The sequence below is a fragment of the Dreissena polymorpha genome, chromosome 12 (genome assembly GCF_020536995.1).
Source record: "Dreissena polymorpha isolate Duluth1 chromosome 12, UMN_Dpol_1.0, whole genome shotgun sequence".
NCBI lineage: Eukaryota > Metazoa > Mollusca > Bivalvia > Myida > Dreissenidae > Dreissena > Dreissena polymorpha.
Window position 1 is genome coordinate 9,790,243 of NC_068366.1, and position 15,857 is coordinate 9,806,099.

Here is a 15,857-nt window from a genome sequence, read left to right on the forward strand (position 1 = left end):
CCAAATATAGTAAAAGTTCTAATTCTGGTCAGTCCCAGACCAAAACTGCTTCAAGTAAGTCCATGACCAAAAATAGGCAAGGTTCTATTTCTGGTCAGTCCCAAACCAAAATTGCTCCAAGTAAGTCCCAGAGCAAAACTACTCTAAGTCAGTCCAAGAGCAAAAGTACTCCAAGTCAGCCTCAGGCAAATAAAAGTAGTTCAGGTTCCCTTACTGGTCAGAACAAGACCAAAACTATTTATAGATCACGGTCAAGGTCCTTTTCCATGTCAAGTTTACCATTGAGGTCAAGGTCTCAAAGTAGGTCTAGGTCAAGGTCGTCTTCATTAGGACAGATTAATATGTCACCCTTTATGTCCAGCACTATGTTAGAAGACAAGTCATGCAGGTCAAGGTCTAGATCAAAATCCAATGAGTCTAGATCAAGGTCAAAATCTAAAACGTATCGCCATAATCGTTCCCACAGGTCTAGGTCAAAATCATATAGGTCTAGATCAAGAACAAATGAATCTAGTTCTCAGTCAAAAAATAAAGAGTATCGAAAATACAGGTCTCGGTCAAAGTCATACAGGTCTAGATCTAGGTCAAGATCCAATGAATCATATGCTAGGTCAATAGACAGGCCCAACAGGTCATCCCGCAAGTCATTTGACCGATCAGACAGGTCAGTTGTTCCCCCGGACAACTCAACTCGGAAGTCATCGACTAATAAAACTGAGGACAAATTTCCTATGCCAGAAGCACGTAAGCAACTGTTGTCAATATGAGCCCCGTTTAGCAGAAATGGGTCTTACAGTAAAAATGACTATTGAAGAAACGCAACATAAGGATGACGTCATTATTGACATGTAATTGGCACTTAAAACTGAGGCTCATTTTTATTGTCTGCTTTATACCAATTACAATAAATGCTAGTCGTATTATAGTATCAGTCTTGTTAAAAGGATCATGTTATTTTAATGGTGGCTTTGCTCCAAGGTTTAAAGACTTTTAGAGAGAAATTAAACACCTTGTATAACAAAGTAAACTGTAGTATAAATGTACTGATACAAGCCTGTTTATATAGGTACAAATCTAGGTCAAGTGCCATCTTAATTTAAGACAGTGCAGTTAGTATAGTGTTATATATTATTTATAACTAATGGTAGAAAATTGACTATTAAGAAATTTAAAGGTGTACATTTTTTGATGAAACAGAAAAGGCTGAATATTTGTTATGTTATTAAGCATAAAAATCTTCAAACATTACCCATTTCTGCTTTACGGGGCTCATATAGGCGTGAAGTAATGAAGAATGTGTTGGAATACCCTTAAAAAAATAAACTTGAAATGGTTGTCAGTCAGTCTTAGATCAAAGAATTAAAGTAAAAATATGGATATGTAGAAATTTACATAATATAATCTTTTTGAAATAAGAATTATGTTAATAAATTATTTTATTTTATTCACTAACATAAATATTGGAAAGTCAAAAGTCTCCCTAAATAAAAACAGCCAGACTTAATTAAGGACCTTAGTCAGTCTGACAAATTTTTGTAACTCTGATTAAATGTCTGTCAATGTAAATTTCGGAAATGTTTTCCAGTAAATGTTCAATGTAAGGCAACATTTTCAGCATCTTCTTGAAGTCTGAATAAAACTGCATCTTCTTAAAGTCTGAAAACCGATGTTGATGTATCGTCTTTACAGGATTTCAAAGACGTGTTCTGTTCAAACTCTGCGAGTTAAGTGCAGAAATACAGTCTTTGAAAAGAATAAAAAGTGTACGACAAGTCGGGACTGTTGAAGAAGAGGACTTTTTCCAGGCAGATTCTATTGATGAGTTCAATCTGTTGGACGAGAGAATAAAAGGACCAGAGGAACGACAAAAAATGGTAAATATTAATATATATAGAAATCAGAATCATGCTACATAAGGCTAATACTTTCTTAAATAAGCCAGTTCTATGGATTTACTTTAAAGTCCCTGTTTGCGGACATATATATATATATATATATATATATATATATATGCGCAGAATTGTAAAAGAAAAAGTATTTTTATGGTGGATATCACTGAAAATACAGTTGAAATTGTTTGAAAACAAACCATATAGCGTTTTTTTGGGGGGGATTAAGTACTGTGAAGTACGAATTCAACCTAATTGATATTCATGAATCGTAACTTGACTTCAATAATAAACAAGAAAAATGGCGGATATGGAGGAATTTAGTGGAGAGAATCCAAGAACAAATGCAAATACATCTGTTACAGACGGAAATTGATTTGCAACACTACGCTTTTGCTAAATCTATGTTTTAATCTTCTATATGAAAATAATATGCTAATCTTATAATTTGCAATACTCATGACTGCAATGATTTGCATGTATTTATTTATAATCATTTTATTGATGAGAAACCAGGTTGTCAATGTCAACCTCGATAAAAAATAAATTTCAATGAAGTAAAGTTTAGTTTTATATGCAAAAAAAACCTTTTATCATTAAAAATCTTTTCATCAAATGGGGACTGAAAGGTTTGACCGTATCTGTATGACCAAATTATCCACATTACTAATACTTATATAAGAACTAGACCGAGTCCTAACAAAGACTGACATACTTGTTTAACTAGGGGAAAAAAGTACACTGCCTACCTGCATACTTCTGTTGTCTATCCCACAAAATCTGATTATTTATAATACTGTCTACAAGACGTCTAGTAACATATGAAGGCAAAAACAGCAGGCACTAGTGCCAAAAATTGTGATACATTTTGATATGTTTATCATTAGTACAGATAAAAACTCAATTTTTAGTGTTACTGCCATAGATCCGAACATGCTTTTGTATGGAATTATGGCAATAATGTTAAAATTTTCTAAAAACTTTTATCTGGAAGATACATTTATCTTATGCTGTCTTTCAGGTTAATTAGCATGTTCTTTTTGGCAACCCTGAAATACAACTGTCTAATTCTTTCAGGTTTATCATCTTTCACTGATTGGTGGAGCAAATACGAAGCAGGCTGTGCAGAACATATTAGAAAGGTATCACATTTTGTTTGTTATTCAATATTGTAATTTCCATTGAGCTGTTTGAAGACCATGTTTGGTGTGTAATTTGTTCACTGTCATAACCATACTTCCATAAAGATTTCTTCTCTAAATGAATGTTTGAAGACACCTGGAAAAGTCAATCACTCATACTGTGTTTACTCCATCTCTATTTGCTTTCTTACTATTGTTTATTAGGTGGAATTAATTCATATGTTAACTTGTATGTGTACTATTTCAGATTGATGTCTAATAGACTGATGTCTAAATTCAACTCAAAGGGAGTTAAAGGGAAGCTATCGTTTGAATCATCAGAGACATTCAAAGTTGTAATTGGTATGTTTATTTGCCTTTAATTTTTAAGTACAAAACTCATGCCATACTAATGCCTCAGTCACACATTCACGGGTGCTAATGCCGGTTCCACTGCGGATTAAATCTCAAGGACGACCCTGGTAGTCCAAGCCTGTCTGTGGTCCAATATATACGGATCATGTACTATAGTGTTGCTATATGTTTTCACATAACTTCTAATGATATTGTCTTGAATCGTTACGGTACAACACAATAAGATACGGAGCTGACACGGAATGATTCTAACGAATGCTTATGATTTTAAATTTAAAGGCAGACTTAAACAGATCAGTACTTTGTAGTACAGTTTGTGGGGATGAGCTACATCTGTTTGATCCATAGTAAAGTTTTAAACATTTTATGGACAGGCAAGTACTTCTATGTATGACTACCAATAGCTACAGAGACAATTCAGAAAGCTACGGACCACAAAGATTGCCACTTATGATGCCCGATCGTATCCATAGTATAATCCCATGTCTTATCCCTGTATGTGACTGAGGCATATATAAAGGCATAAAGAAATGCATAGCTTTATAAGCGTGAACTGTAAGTTGAATAAAAATGAATGTAATGTCAAAGAGTTATTACACTTGTGTAATTTCAAACTATTCAACAGCGTTATATTACACCCCCTTTGCATTATTTATGATATAAGTACATTATAGATTATAATAAATTTAGGCGGCTTTATCAATGAACAAATGAAAAAGAATGCAAAATAATTCTTCTTTCAGCTAGTGCCATGAAGGGAAACAATGATATTACAGAACACCAAGTCAAGGAAGTTATCAGCTACCACCTGAAATACGCCCCATACAGGAAAGGAGGTGGAAAAAGATACCTTGACAATAATCCATAATTTTTTTTAATGACATGCTATGGATGCCTCACGCTTAGGACCTGCGGATAAATGTTTTGTGGCTTATCCCTTTACCAAACAATAACGGGATTTTACGGGATTGTTGCAGACGAATCTTGAAATAATAGTGATACAAGGAGAAATTGCTCATGATGAACAATTTCTCCTTTTATCACAATGATTTCTTCCCTACCACATTAATTTCTCCATATTCCATTACAATTTTGTTAGCCTTCCAAAACCTCTTTCAATTTCTGAGTGTCCAAAATTTGCCATTTGGTAAAGGGTTAAAGTGCTTATTGGTATGAAGGATTAATGAAGCTGTACAACAATCTTTTACACATTTAATTTCACCGATTTCTCGATATCTTTTAACCCTGTTTAAACATTTATTCATGATTTTCATGTAATGACGAACACTGTTAAATAGTTTTGTATTAAATATGATATTGCAAGACAATTACAAATGCCATCAATTCTTGACCCTTAACCAAACAGTAACAAGATTTTAGGGGATTGTTAAAGACAACTCTTAAAATGTTTGTGGAAAAAGGAGAAATTGCTTAATTATTTCTAACTTACCAAATCAATTGTTTCATATTATATAACAATTTAATTAGTCATCTGCAACCTCTTTCAATTTTGGTCAGTCCAAGATATGTTGTTTGAAAAGGGTTAATTATCTCTGTATCCAGTGATGAATCAATTAGTGGTCTGAGTCGAACACAAAAGTCTTTTATCCAGTGTTGAGTCCATTACTGCTCTGACTAAACCCCATAGGTAGTTCATTACTGCAGATCTTTGACTCTTTTAGCAGACAACCAATTTGAAACTTTGCCATAACAATTGTATTTGGCATCTGCAATCTGTTTCAATTTGGGAAGGTCTAAAATTTGTCGTTTAGTAAAGGGTAATGGGTGCAATCAAGCCTCGCAAAAAAAGTTTGCTACTATTACTATTGGTGATTGTTTTGTTTTAAACAGTCTTATTGCACATGTATATTGTAAAGTTTAATTACAACATGGAGAAGGCCAAGATTTTGTATTTTGTAGATCCATAATTGTAAATTACTATGTGTTATTACTATATTTATAGCAAACATGTGCTTGACATTTTTTTAAACAATGAAAATGCTACAACGACCCAGAACACACTCAAATAGACGTTTGAAATCTCAAATTCAGTAATATCATCATGAACTGCTGGGTCGATTTCCATCATACTAGATCTGTTATGAATTTACTCTTGAAAGGACTATTTGTGAGCGATCCAGGCCAAACATGTTCTAACTTCTTCATTACATTGCTTTGATAGATATGTCATGTGAATGTTATTAATTGAATCATTTAATGAATTGACCATGTCTGTAGAGATCTGTAATGAATACACTTCTTGGAAGAAGTACATAAAATGAAATGTTTGTTCGTTTTCATTTAAAGAATTACATTTTGCAAAAAGATAATTATGTAAATATGTGGTCATTGAAATGTCTGTCACAATCCCCTTTGAAAAATAAAGATGGGAAAACAAGATTTTTAGCTTGGCTGTTTTCGGAGAAAACCCGAGGTATTGTCATAGCCAGCTTGTCCTGTCTTCTGTGTTCTTAAACCTTAACATTTGTCACACTTGTGAACATTGCCTCTAAAATCAAAGTGGTTCCGCCTACAACTTTCTGACTTCATATTTAGCTGCACCTTCATGATTTCTACACACCATTCCCATTTTTGGGTAACTAGGTCAAGGTCATTTATACCTGCACCCACAGCCGAGCCTTGGCACCCGTAATGCGGCGCTCTTGTTGTAATAATGCCCACGTTCAAAAAGGCGGGTATATTGTTTTCTGGATGTCTGTCGGAAGACCAGTTCGTTTCCATTAAAAGAAATCCTCAACAAATTGAATATTATTGACTTTGGGCAGTAGATGGCCTCTAATGAAATTGAGATCAAAGGTCAAGGTCACTATCACAGTGACAAATTGGCTTGATATTATCCATGTCGATAAGCCTTGAACAGTAGATGACCCCTTTTGAAATATGAGTCACTAGGTCAAAGGTCAAGGTCACTATCACAATAAGTGAAAGTAAGCGTGATATATATCCAAAAAAAAAGACGGAAAGGGATAACCCCAAACCTCAATAGCTTAACCCCTTTTCCCTTTTCAGCAATCCAGAGGACTATGAAATCAAAAAGCTAAAAAGGATGACAATGCCAATAAAATCCTGTGCATACCATTGATATAAGTTGAAAACATCGAGTCAAAAGGTGAATCCTGTGTCAAGTCCCTGCTTTGTGGACATAAGTCTCCGACCGCGGAGCTCTTCTTGAATATTATTGGTTTGGAATTTAGATTTTGTAGGGAGGTTGTACGTTGCATGATAGTTATTTGGTTGGGAGAAGGTTGCAGGGAGGTTGGGAGCAGGTTGCAGGGAGGTTGGGAGAAGGTTGCAGGGAGGTTGGGAGAAGGTTGCAGGGAGGTTGGGAGAAGGTTGCAGGGAGGTTGAGATTAAGTTAGAATCCGACGTTGGGTCAACGTTGAAAAATGACGACGCAAAAGTTTGCAAAATCAACCACCATCCAACCTTCTCCCAACGTTAGAATCTGACGGTGGTGCAACGTTGGTACAACATCAATTGTTTGCTGGGTATTTATTGACCTGGCGTGGCGGAATTAACCTCTGACTTATGCAAATTATGGTTATCACAAAATATGGGGAGGTTATTATACATTATAAATCCCGTAATCGTTTGGTAACTGTTTGGTTACCGTTGGGAATTTCCTCCACAGTAATGCGCTAGACCGTGGTACTCCGCCCCGCATGGTCAATAAATACTCAAAATATGCTGGATAATTTTAATTTAAAAAAGGTACCATTGAATTTTCTTCAAATTTGTATATAATCTATTTCAATGCATTAAATACTTGAAACTTCTATAGTTGTTTTTGCAATTTTGATAATTTTATTCATTTTCTCCTCAATTAAAAAAAAGAGATTTTAAACATTTATTATGAATACATCTGAAGGAAAAGCGGCTCAAGAGACGAGTGTTTTGATTGGCTGTTCAGAAAATGTGTACGTCGAAGTACAAACATGTTCAATTGTACTTCGACGTACACATATATACTTCGAAGTGTATTTCATATTTGTACGTCGACGTACAGTTATTATACTTCGACGTACAAATTGTACGTCGAAGTACATTTCTCTTTTTACCTAGTAGGTCTTGTTGACTTTCAACCCAAATGGTACGCCATAACAACGTGCCAAATATCTGCCCTAAAACTTCCTAGTTCCGATGCCAATACAAGTGTTTTTCCACTTAATTATAAACAAGATATAACCGTTAAATGACCTGTCGGTATACGGACTATACGGACCATGGACCATACAGCCCAGGCCATGTTTATTGTATTGCCTAGTCTTCGAAAATATATTAGTTTTTATAACGTATTTCGGTTTAATTTACAGATAAAAGTGGCGGCTCGTGGAGACGTATTCGAGACTGCACCCGTCATTGTCCGCCGTGTGTTGGAGGCATTCAATGACCATAAGCTACCACCTGGCGCTCGCAATAGTGAGCAAAATCTGTTTAAAATCGCAAAGGAGTCGCAAGAACATGCGGCCAAAAGACCCGGTGTCGACAGAGTTTGAGGTAAGTGTCACACGTTGTTTTCCTATAATGTTATGCGCAAAACGGTTTTCCTTCTTTTCCAATTTTCATTAATTTGTAGGTAACGGGTCTTCATTAATTATCGTATGACAAATTATTAAATTCTTAATAATTAATAGTTCTGTCCGTTCTTCGATCTTCGGTCTTAATGTCGTATTCATTCAATTACAAATATTATTTCTACCATTTTTCAATTTCAATGAGCGTTAAGCGCTGACACACTTTGATGCATGCGAGACGTAAATTACTAAGTAAGTCGATGCAAGATATTGTAATTTTGATTGGATTACATAAGCAAAATCCATGTAATACGTCATTGCGGGGGTAACATACTACTAGGTGATCATGGGCGTATAGTGACTATATGCTGAGCGTTGACAGTAACACGGGGTTGCGGGTGTATCCTACTTCTAGATGATCATGCCCGTATAGCGACTATATGCTGAGCGTTGATAGTAATACGGCGTTGCGGGGGTATCATACTACTAGGTGATCATGGTCGTATAGTGACTATATGCTGAGCATTGACAGTTACACGGGGTTGCGGGAGTATCAAACTACTAGGTGATCATAGCCGTATAGTGACTATATGCTGAGTATTGATAATAAAATGATGCTGCGGGGTAAACTACTAGATGACCATGCCCGTATAGTGACTATATGCTGAACGTTGACAGTAACACGGGGTTGCGGAGGTATCAAACTACTAGGTGGTCATGCCCGTATAACGACTACTAGTATATGCTGAGTATTGACAATAACATGAGGCTGCGGGGGTATCAAACTACTAGATGATCATGTCCCTGTAGTGACTATGTGCTGAACGTTGACAGTAACACGGGACCTCGGGGGTATCAAACTACTAGGTGATCATGCCCGTATTGTGACTATATGCTGAGCGTTGACAGTAACACGGGGTCGCGATGGGTATACAACTACTAGGTGATCATGTCTGTAAAGTGACTACATGATAAGTGTTGACAATAGCATTGGACCACGGTGGTATCCAGTTCTAGATGATTATGTCCTTAGGGTGACTATATGACTTGCGTTCGCAAGAACGTGGCGCTTTATGATTATCCATGTGTTGTTTCACATTAAATTATGCTGTTAAAATAGTGAAGTTTTTTCCACAGAATAAAAATGTTCAATTTTACGCACACGTTTTTAATATCACATAAGTTCTTATTTGATGGACATTGATTTCGTTATTATCAATAGCGAAATACAAACATTATGTGATGGTTTCTTGGATTAAAGAACTTCTTGTAGATGCTTGTGACGACAAATTTGGATCAGGTTGAATCTCAGATACAAGTATTTTGTTCGTCTAAGTAAGACCCCTTAACAGATATTGCAGATTGCTATTCCAAGTTGAATTTTATATACACTGCACAATGAAATATATACTTATTTTTCGCATATTTTCTTGTGAGAATTAAAATATGTCATGATTATGTCACGCTATACAGTACATTAATATGTACGTCAAATACATTGCAGTAGGTACTGTACCATTCGTTAATTAGTAATATTGTGATAACCTTATTACTGTTGTAAAAACACTGTCATTATATCCAGACGTTTAAAAAGGGTTTGTTGTATATACACACAAGTGAAGGATACCAACTTATTGTTTAAATGAATAGATAAGTTGTACATACGGTGGTTTACAACTTTAACTGTTTTAAGTTATTAACCTGGGGCGACTTCAAAGAATTTTACAGATCGTATTCAATAAAGCAAGTATCGACGGTAATTGCAATTGGTTGTCGAGAAAGAAACACGTATATAATAGCAGTGTACCTTAAAATATTTATTAAACACAATTATAACCAACATTTTAAAATTCATAAATAACAAGACCATTGCCAAGAAATATATGTCCCCTAACGGCTCCACCTTTGTCAGAATTTTTTAAATATATTTGTTGCCATAGCAACCAGAATTTTTGACGCAAGAACAAAATGAAATGACGTGCACAATGTCCATATTGCCATCTATCCATGTTCCAAGTTTCATGAAACAAGAGGGCCTGAAAGGCCCAAAGTCGCTCACCTGAGATTCAAAGGAACTTATCTGTTCTGTGCAGCCCAAGATGTCATTAGAACAAATGTTCTAACAAACTTGCATGACTAGTGAACACCCTGGCAGCCACGTTTTTCAACAGACCAGAACAATTTTCATACACATCCAAGATATCATTGAAACAAATATTCTGACAAAGTTTCATGAAGATTCATGAAGCCATATTAGGACAAATGCCCGGCCCCCTGGTGGCCATGTTTTTCAAGCAATGAGGTAGGACATCTTCTGAATGACAGCGGTTATCCTCTGAGACCATACTTGGTGACTCCGCTGTCCAATTCAACAACACCTGCAGAGGAACGCTTCAATGCAGCATTAGTAACGGGCCGCATGGTGGTAGAGAGAACATTTTGTGTTCTCAAGTCTCGATTTAGGTATTTTAAAATAAAAATTTCTTTTAAACAGCAACACAAAACTGTGTTAAGCTATACTTTTATAATAACATATTATGTAGGTGCCGCTTATGTATTGATTTCAAATATGCATTAAAAAAACTACTTCTTTATATAAATCAATATTATTTGTAATTTCCAGATGCCTCCATAAATCTGGTGGTTGTTTACCATTCAACCCAGTAAAGTCTGCTAAAGTGGTCATGGCGTGTATGCGGCTGCACATTTTTTGTGTCACGCGAAATGTTCCACTGCAGGAAGCCACAGAAGTTGGGGCTGGTGATCACGACATGCCAGTTCAAATAGCCGAAAATAGAGATGGTCAGAACAGAAGGCGGGAATTAATTAGACTGTTTGAATGATTTCAAACTTACATATACATTTTATTTCAAATCTTGTGAGTCATTTTGCAACAAAATTTGATGACAGTAATAGTAACTGTTGACATAATCATTTACTTGTTTTAAACTTTTCACAGATTTTGGCATGTTTTGAAGTTTGTCATAACGTTCTTAAAAATGATAAATGTAAACATCAGAACTAAAGAGTTCAAGTATGAAACAAAAATTAAATTAAAGAAAAAATAAGACAACTCGGCCATCCGTGCTGACATGACATTGCATATATTTTATTCGTAATATAAGCAATCCTAGCAATGTCACAAAATATAGCGTTTACAAAATTCTCCAAATTACACAATTGTTTCGCGTTGCAACGCTTTATAATTTTCATGTTTTTAAATAGTCAAAAGAGGCATGTGACGGATATTTAGGAGCATGTAAATGTTCAGTATTACTGTTTCCTAGCATAAAACATTACTACAACAAAAATTTGCAAACCTGAAACAATATTTTCAAATTTTGTCAATGTATCAAAATGTGAAAATGTCCCTTTCAGTGATTCCAACAATTTTCAAATGAAAACTTAGGCGTTAAGAGTGAATTCACTGTTCTGTTAAAAGATGGTTTTCACTCAACATTTTAATTTTTTTTTAAAGTGATAAGGGCTTCTAGTTTACTGCTGATGTCTAAGAAAATCGTGTTTTTGGTTCCACTTCAATGCGTTCTCTCTCTATACTGAGTATTTCGTGTCTGTATGATTCATCAGAACCTGTAAATATTACATGTGTTTTATTACTTGCAAATAAGTAAGCAATTAATTATTTTCCCCTTCCAGTGAAACCGGAGGGGACTTATGGTTTGCGCTCTGTGTGTCAGTCTGTCAGTCCGTCACACTTTTCTGGATCCTGCGATAACTTAAAGTTCTTAATATTGATTCATGAAACTTGAAACATGGACAGATGGCAATAAGGGTTGCCATGGCAACAAATGTAAAAAATACTGACAATGGTGGAGTTTCACCGGTAGGGGACCATATTGCTTGGCAATCTCTTGTTTTATATGTGTTACATAAGTGCCCACTATCATTATTTAATCTGGGAAATATTTGTGGTATGTCATATTGTTTTAAATGTTTTATTGCCATTCATGGTATGCTAAGTAAAAGAAGAACATACATGTATTCATAAATCCATTGACATGATATTAGTGTTATCTTTGGTATTGAAATTGAATAATCAATTTTTTTTACATAAATGTACAATACACTTGCTTTTATTTTTCCTTTTCTGTCCATGTTTCATGGGCTTTTCATCTTGACTAGGTCCAGGTGAGACAACTTCTTCTTTGTTTGATTTGTTGGTGCCTTGTAAACAAAATAAGATATAAATATATTCTTTAGTTAACATATTGATGAGAAAACCGCAATTATTTGTTTATGTCATTTGCAAAAAACATTATCTAAATATGCATATCGAAAGCACAATTGATATTATATTTAAAGATTTAAATAATAGATTGTATATGTAAAAATTCATACATTGTTCAGAATCCACTGGCGCATCACTTGATGTGGACTCATCAATGGGAAAAACTGGAAAAAGTAAATGTATAGCTAATCTCACATAATAAGTAAAACAGATTGCAAATGAAGTTATTTATTCAAGTGAACGCATGTCATGCTATATTGTATCAATTTGTTCAAATTATATGTACTTGCAAATTAATACCATAAAAGAATGTAAACCATGAGTATGGTTATTTGCAGTATAATTTCCATGTACTGTCATTTGTTTTTACTTGTACATACATGATCTTCTAAATATTGAAGAAGTTATTGTTATATGACTTGTTAATAAATGGTTGATGACAGTAAAGCATATGAACACATACCAATGGAGTTCATTAGAAATATGTCCCCATGAACATTTACACCAGAGATAGAGCAGATTGGTATAACTGTCAGTATCTGAATATGAATTTAAAAAAGGAATTACAATTACATGAATGAATATACGTGATTTTATCATATTATTCACGCTGTAACAATTTGCTCACTCCAACAGTTCTTCCCTTGTTCACTTAAGATCTCAATAATATAAACAAATTCATTTTTTTCACTATTAAAATGAAATTTGCAAGGTTATTTTGTATCTTCTGATTATAGTGTATATGTCTTTGTGCTGTATTGAGCTGTTTTGTACTGTTTGGGCAATCGGTCACTTGCCTTAAATAAAGGACCAACTAATTGTTTTTAATGAACATTCAATACTGCTCCAGCAGCTGGAGTTTCACTTCTTTATATTATATATTCTTTTTGACCAATTCACAAGAAAAATACACTATCATAGTATAATAAATAATCGTTACATTTCAAATACTCTTTTCGTGGTATTTCGATGCATGGCAGTGTTTTTTCAACTAATTTGTGCATAAAGCCTTTCATGAAAACGGTTCAATTCTTAGGCAATCAAATATGCATATAACTGGTATTGCCCTTTTGATTGTACCTTTTCATCACAAACATGTAGTTTGATGGTGGTGGCCCCTCCACCAGTAGCACGACTTGCTTGACTATGTCTTGGCTTTTATTCTTTGTTAAACTCTACAACAAGATTTAATTAATTGTACTCAGCATCACAGAAATGTACTTACCTAGGGATATATTGAGCTGTAAAAATTTCCTTTTTTTTAAACTAAGAGTCAAGTGACCCCTATGTTGGAATTAAGTGTTTAAAATACATTATTCAACATACTTATATTACCAGATGTGACTTAATGTCCTTCATTATCACTCATAATCAGTGATAATAAAGTTTAAACTTTACAAAACACACACAGGAGAGTTTAATTCAGTAATATTTCAGAAGAAAATTGTATTATTTTGTTTAAAAGCAAAATGATGCAAGACAGATTTTGAGCCACAGTTTAAAATGATGAAACTACAATCTGTTCACAGAAAAATGTAGGATTCCACATCAATTAACATTCTGTAATTTATGGGTTTTTTACACTGTAGTGTTAGAGTTCTTAAATAAATATGGTTGGTGTGTACATTAATTAACAAATAACACAAAAAACGATTGAATATCAAACAATAATATGCACCTTCACTTCGATCCATTTCCTTTTCGTATCAACAAGGTTGCGCTCTGTACCTACAGCATTAATCCTTCAGCAAACAAAATATAATGGCACATAAACAATAATTGAAACATTCATTGACCAAAGACTTTTGACAGATGTGTTTTTATTGTTGCATTTTATGTATATATTTTAAGCTCATTAAATAAAATATTAACAGGGTAAATGAAATTAATATTGGAAATTCATAACATAAGCTGAACATATAATCTTACTTTAAATGCACGGGACATCGATATATGTCGGGACATGAGACCGTATTTATGACTGAAATCTTCACGGAGTTTAAGGGCATTTTCCCTGCAAAGTTCACGGACCTCGATACCATAATTCAATAAAACGTATGAAACAAACATTCTTATCGTGCTTGCCGTTGCATTATGCATCAAAACTAACTGTCCGGCGCATTTTGAAACCTTTGTTTATATACATTTCAATTAACTGACATTTTAAACACACCAGTGATCATTCTATACATAGACGGTGACGTCACTACGTTATTGTCACCTCTATACTTAGACGCATCACACACCTCCATTTGGAGGCATTTATGACTACGACAAAAAGAAGTCCGCGGATGAATGAAGAATTTGCTTTATAAGTAAACATTCGTGTTATGATTTAAAAGTTAAATATTATTTTGTTCAGTCTTACGGTCTTATGTTAGTATCAATTAAAATTTTCGTTAGTTTTGAACAATTTCGCTCTTTATTCACTTTTTTTTAAACTGTACTTTCACTTTCGGTTGTATAACAACATGTATCCTTTATTGACAAAATAGCGTTTTCAAAACCACTTAAAAAGTTTCAGAAGGTGTGTCTGATGCATGTTTTGAATAAACACAATGTCATAGCTATATTGCCGACTAGTATGGGAACAATTTGATATTTCAAGTGGCTCCATTTGCATTGCAAGAGTAGTTCAAATTGACTTGTTCAGTTTGTTAAATTTTGACACCCTAATTATATATTTTTTTGTAAGTGCCTGAAAGATTTTTTCTGCAAATAATCGAGATCAATGAAAAATTTAGTAAAAGCACAGCATTGATGTTCTATGACGGTCATTTTTAGTGGAATAGTATATTACAATAAAACAATTATAACTATTGAATTAATGAATTTAGATTAGGTGTCATCTCTACATGTGGTAGTAATTCATTATATGAGATAAGCACATTATATAGTTGAAAATAAATAACACTTTATTGACTAACCATAGTAAAATAAAGAAGCATAGAATATGCTGCAGGTCATAAAATGTAAAACTGAAGTTGAAGAAGCTTTACAAATATTTTACACTGACAACACTGTTGATTTTCCAAAAAAATCCTTCTTATCTACCTGCCCTAGTTTTTTTTGGGCAAATTTAAATATAATTAATATCATTAAGTTAAATTATTAAAATATCAATATGTTTTGATTACATTAGCTAATTATATTATTATATTATTAATAATGAAATACTTTGCAAAGAAAGTCAAATTCTGTTTTAATTAGATTTAATTAGCTACTAGTAAAATTGAAAATACCAGTGACATCCAATAATTGGATTATATGTGTATGAATGCATATTTTTTTTGACAGTTACATAGTACCCTATTAAATTGGATTAAAATCAACAAATAACTATAGTTCCACAACCCAGCCCAAGTTTACTCAAACTGAATTAATTCATCAACTGATCCTATTCAATTATATTAAGAACATGTGTAAGATTTTGAGAATATCCCATGTATTCCTCTAGTATTCCTCTAGTACACCAACATGCACTTACTAATGATTTACATGCACTCCTTAAACAGTTTAACAAAAATAATGAATGATTAATCCAAAGAAAACAACAAACAAGCTGCTTCATATAAAAAGTTAATTACATAAGATTACATAAGCAAAATAATCATTTTGATAATAAATCAAGATACCCAGCGGACAACATTCTCTACACCACATCGACCATGAATTAATATTTGAAGCC

The 15,857-nt window shown here is 33.9% G+C and overlaps 1 long non-coding RNA gene across 1 annotated transcript; it reads right to left on the minus strand.

The window, feature by feature from the left end:
• Positions 1-12,175: 12,175 nt before the first annotated feature.
• Positions 12,176-13,913, minus strand: LOC127852209 (uncharacterized). Its single transcript, XR_008036130.1, has 4 exons — positions 13,848-13,913; positions 13,250-13,344; positions 12,633-12,708; positions 12,176-12,333 (listed from the first exon to the last, which is right to left on the minus strand). It is a non-coding gene; the product is annotated as an uncharacterized LOC127852209 (long non-coding RNA).
• Positions 13,914-15,857: the final 1,944 nt, after the last annotated feature.